Genomic DNA, 5,380 nt, shown 5'->3' on the forward strand with positions numbered 1-5,380 from the left:
AACCAAGCCAGCAAAAGAGAGAAAAAGCAGTCCATTTTTCCCTCTGTTAATCTGGCCCATGCATTGTCTTTTCCATTAGGCAAATGGCCATTAAATATTCAATGCTGCATATAATATATTGCAAAAACGTAACCAAGCAGCTTAGTTCAGCTGCTTGAATCATGCAAGACTGTCAGTGTTTTAAGACTGCCTCTCAGTTTGCTCTTGATCAAACTCTAAGAAGGCTGAGAGCCTGGTTTTTCTGTTGTGTTTTTCCTCCTGCTCTCCCCTGTGGCTGTACTACATGGCCCAGAGATCCTTTTCCATCAGTTTGCTTTGTTATGCTGGAGTTTTTAAAAATTTGGCTATATTTAGGAAAGTGCTGGAAAACAGCAAAAGGAAAAAATGGAAAAAAGGGAGAACTGCCAAGCCATAGATGCGATTGACTCTGTTGCCTTCAGTAAGGAAGCATAGAAACCAAAGATGTAAATACTTCTTTTAGAAGTATTTCATGAGAACTAGGAGACAAACAAACCATATAAAGCAAAGTTTTAACATGCTTAAGGAATCTCAGCTCTGCTTTCTCACAGGAAGCTGAATTTGAACTTTAACCTCCAGTTCCTCCATCTCTCAGCTTTAGGTAACAGATGGGATCCTGAGACATCCTTGGAGCAATATTTCCATTTTTACCAGTTAAAAATGGAAAATAAGGGGGCCATAATAATCCCCAAGGAAAAATTGCTTCTCTTTGGGCAATGTGCTTGAACAATGGCTTATATAAAAATAAAATAAATTTACCCTGAAAGAGCACAGCACAGAGCCAGCAATTTGATTTTGACTTTTTCTTGCTTATGCTCACCTTGCATTTAGGATGCATGGCCACTATTGGTTCTCCTGCAAGTCAGAGGAACCAGGAATAGCATGACAAGCATGACTTAAAAAATATCTGGTTTTAGAAGACTGATTGCTCTTCAAGTAAGATATAAGTTGATAAGTTCTTGATAAATTCCTTTGTATCTCTGAACACAACTAACGATGTAGTCTCTCCCAGAAAAGACCCTGAAAAGAATTAATCAAAAAATGAGTAACTATTATCAATAGCTACATTTTCTGTATCTAGTGCCTTAATACGAACTGCTACTGCTATCTCATCCATTATCTTCCAGTAGCATGATGGGTGGCCATGAATACTGATTAAGTTGGGATTTTTTTACTGCACTAAAGAATCGGTTCTTGACAGCAGACAAGTAAGGTGGCAGAGTATCCTTTCTGTCTTTTTATAACTCCAAAAAATAAATTTTGTCTATCTCTCCTTCTAACCTCCTCATCACTGCTAGCATGCTTCCCACTGATATCATTACAACCAGATATTAACACCAGCAGTAATATGGTAACAGCATCATGAGTGCTTCTTTGGCAAAACACATCAATTAATGGGATGCAAAGCACGATGACCAAGGAGAATCTTGATTAAAAGCTTAATTTGCCTGTAGGACTCACTGACTTAATGATGCCTTCCTGTATTATTATTAGTATTCCAAAGGCAAGCTTTCAAAGACACAGCAGAAAAAAAGAGATATTTTTCTTTGTCTATAGAATTTAATTGTTTTCATGAAAATTTTATCTCAAGCTACTTTGTTACAACAAGGTTGTTAGGAGCCTGTGCTCTACTTCTTGCTGGCTGCAGCAAAAGTTATCATCAACGGTGATTTTGTAAAAGTTCAGCTTTATGCAGCTCCAGTCATTGAAGGTATCTGGTAGCACACACTGAGCATTTTTTAATCTGAGCATAAATAAATAATGTCCAGGTGTAAAAAAGTACCAAGGACTGCAGGACAGACTAAAACACGGTGCTGACATTTTTTTCCAGACCTCACAGTTGTAGCTGATGAATATCTGAGATTGAAAAAAAGCACTACACATCTTCTACCACAGCTTTTGGGCTCAAGTTGTGCCAGAGGAGGTTTAGATTAGACATTATGAAGAACTTTTTCACTGAGAGGGTTATTAAGCATTGGGACAGGCTGCCCAGAGATGTGGTGGAGTCACTGTCTCTAAAGATACTCAACAGACATGTAAATGAGGTGCTGAGGGACATGGTTTAGTTTAGGGATGGGCCTGGCAGTGTGAAGTTAGTGGTTGGACTCGATAATCATAAAAGTCTTTTCCAATCGTAATGATTCTGTGATTCAGTATCTCTTACACTAATAAAAGCAGCTGAGAAATCCCATAGATGCCTTGTATACAAAGAAGGGGTTAAACTACAGACACGTACTGAAGATTTTCTCCTGGGAAAATAGCCCTGTAACCACTTTGTACCATTTTCTCTGGGCCTTAAGAAGATAAATCTATGCTGGAAGGAGGAAGGTGCAAAGCAGAACACAAACCAGAGCCTGCATAAGTGAGAAGCAACAGAGACTCCCATGCCCCCAAGCTCCCTTTGCTGCCCGCATTGGGCTATTACAGAGGGATGTCAGGGGCAGCAGAGCTGTGACAACCATCAGTCTACGGTTAAATGACTACAGCATGCTGCTCAGCCAGAGAGAGCAACAAGGAGAAAGCTGTCCCTCCAACAATTTCTCCATCATTGTATTTGTTAAGAACATATATATATATAAATATATGCAGAACACTTAAAGTCCTTGCTGGCAGGCATGTCCCTACAATGAAGGGATGCTGTCTGCAACCACATTACCTGTCCCTTCAAATTTGCCTTTTCTTTTGAGTCTTTCATTGCAGTACATTTGAAAGATTTCTCATTTGTCACATCTTATTTTGTTAACACTGAAATATTCCATTATTTAATTCTTGTAGGAACTCAGGAAAACAAAAAATAAGCATTACCTGACTCAAAGCTGTTTCTTCAAACCTTTGTTTACAAAAAGAAAACCTTCCAGCCCCAATTTGTAAAGGGGAGCAAAATCACTCTGGTGTTGCCTGACATTAACTCAAGACACCTGTCATGATGTCAAAGCTGTAGCCAAAGAGTGTCTGAAAGAAAGACTCAAGAGCTGAAACCTATGGTGAATTGTTTTCCAGGTTACCCTGCTGTGGCAGCTTTAGGTAGGTTTCATCCTGCCTCCATTTATTCTACACTTGCTTCTTCCCCACTGTATTCCTGATCACTGCTCTATTCTGTGAAACTCTTCCAAGTTTCAGCTTTCACCACTAAAATTTTCTCTCTCACTTTTTGGTCCATACATTTCATGCTTTAAAATGCCAAGACCTCTGTCTTCCCCCTCAAAAAACAGCGTGCCCCCACTATACAATAGCTGTTAGCTGTACTAAAACTTTCAGGTCCCTTGCATATTAATCTTAAAAATAGAATTTTAGAAGGCACTGATCCCTGCTGTGTTTCCTCCGGACCAGGGCTTTGCCAGACACTTTCTTATTATGTCACTCAGATTCAATTTCACTTTCCTTTGGACTAAATATTGCTGCAGATACCTAACACTTTCACTCTGCTATGTAAAAATAGAGAGACCTTTCATGCACTCTCAAAATCTATTGCGGTTGATGTGTAGTACAACAGAAACCTTTGTAGCGAGCGTTTCTGGTTTCTTCTGCAACTACCAACCAACTGCTTGTGTTTAGATGGCTGGAGTCTTGTTTTTAATGCAGTGAGAAGTGTTTCCATTCACCCTGGTGCCCAGAAGCTGGATATAGTCTCTGCGTCACCTGAAATCCAAGAGCACTCCTGCGGCATGTGGCACAGGACATTCCCAGGAGCTGCAGGCCACTGCCTTGTTTTTAATGGACTTGTTTCCTCTCAGTGCTTTAGAGCATTATGAGAATAAAAAGTTATATTTTTTAAAGAGATGGCTGTCTCGAGTTGCAGTAACATATGTGGCTTTTCCATCAATAATGCCATTAAAGGACCTTACAACTTCCCTTGTTCTTTATGTATAAAACAGCCTCCATGCTTTCACTGCTCCACTCCTTTGCTGCTAGTGGAACTGGGAAGAGGTGTTTTTACTGGCAAACCCCCCCATGAAGTAGGTGTGGAGACATTCATGCCAAACTTTGTGTAGAGAGTGGCTCAGTGAGAGACAGATAGAGGTTCGAGCATGATAAAAAAAAAATCCCTAAATCCATCATGAGGAGTTTTAAATATCCCTGAAATACCAGTGTTGTGGAAGGAAAGAGACTAAGCCCAAGGTCGTGCCTGTCTGCCCCAGGCTGCTGTTACGGACAGGCGGGTGGTGCATGGGTGGGTGCATTTTGGGTCATTGTGACATGAAAGCATCATGACATACTAGCTACAGAAGCAGAAGTTACTGATGGAATGGGTTTTTTAGGTGCATTTTCTGTGTAGAAAACCTTCTCTTGATAGGGGCATCAGTAATGGGTTGGAGGCAATAATGTTAAGATTTGACAGTCTGCTCAAAAACAAGCCCTCTTTCCCAGTGGTTAATGACCTTTTGTTCACTCCACAATTTTTCCTGTGGGGCTGCAACAGATCTGGCAATACCAATACAGCCACTACAGCAGTAGCTAACTGTATTGGCCAGCATATGGAGAAGAGAAACTCATTAAATAGACTATTACTTCATGTAATGAATTCTGAGAAAACAGGTTATATTTTGATTACGGGCATTCCGAGCGGGAACTGCTAGTACTGCACTTGAGATAAGGAAGAGACCAGAGAGACTTAAATAGCACATCTTAGTATGACTTCTTATGTAATTATCTGCTCCCCATCACCATGAGGTCTGCATGTCTCAGGCAGCTAAAAATAGAGCAGCCTTCCGCTGCTTTTCTCTCCGTCCAGCCTGTGTGGGGAAAGACTTGCCTCACTCGCTCATGTTTAGGTCATCCCAATGAGACACATTGGCAAAGGGAAACAAGGGTCACACACGCTGAAGCAAGCAATACTGTTCTCTCCCTAGACTGCAGCAGATAGATAGACAGAAAATATATTCACCCAAGCTATTGTTGACCTGAATAGACCAGAGGGTGCCCTTGGAAAGTGTCAGTTCTCCACTCTCTAGCTCTAGGCAGATGAGTATCTCCTGATAAGGCAGCTCATCAGCTGCTCCTAGCCACTCTAGGATGCAGAAAACCAGCTAGGGCTTACAACCTAAAAACTTCTGGGGTTTTGGAGTTTGCTGCACCAAAAATAGACCAAGACTTTTACTTGTGCACCCATCTATGTGCTTAAGGGAGAAGATACCTGCCTGCAGTGGCATCTCTGTCACGCTGTGCTGGCAGAGGCAGTATGGGCACTGGGAATTGTGTTTGTCACTCATGCTTTGCCAGGGCAATACGAGGACATTTAAGTGAATGTGCTGCGTGTCTTCAAACTTATGCCACCCTCAGCTGTTTCCTTCCAAAGACAATATAAGCATAATACTCATTTTCTAACACAACATCCCATGCAGCACATTCACAAGGTGCTGCG

Source organism: Colius striatus, chromosome 3 (genome assembly GCF_028858725.1).
Source record: "Colius striatus isolate bColStr4 chromosome 3, bColStr4.1.hap1, whole genome shotgun sequence".
NCBI classification, from domain to species: domain Eukaryota; kingdom Metazoa; phylum Chordata; class Aves; order Coliiformes; family Coliidae; genus Colius; species Colius striatus.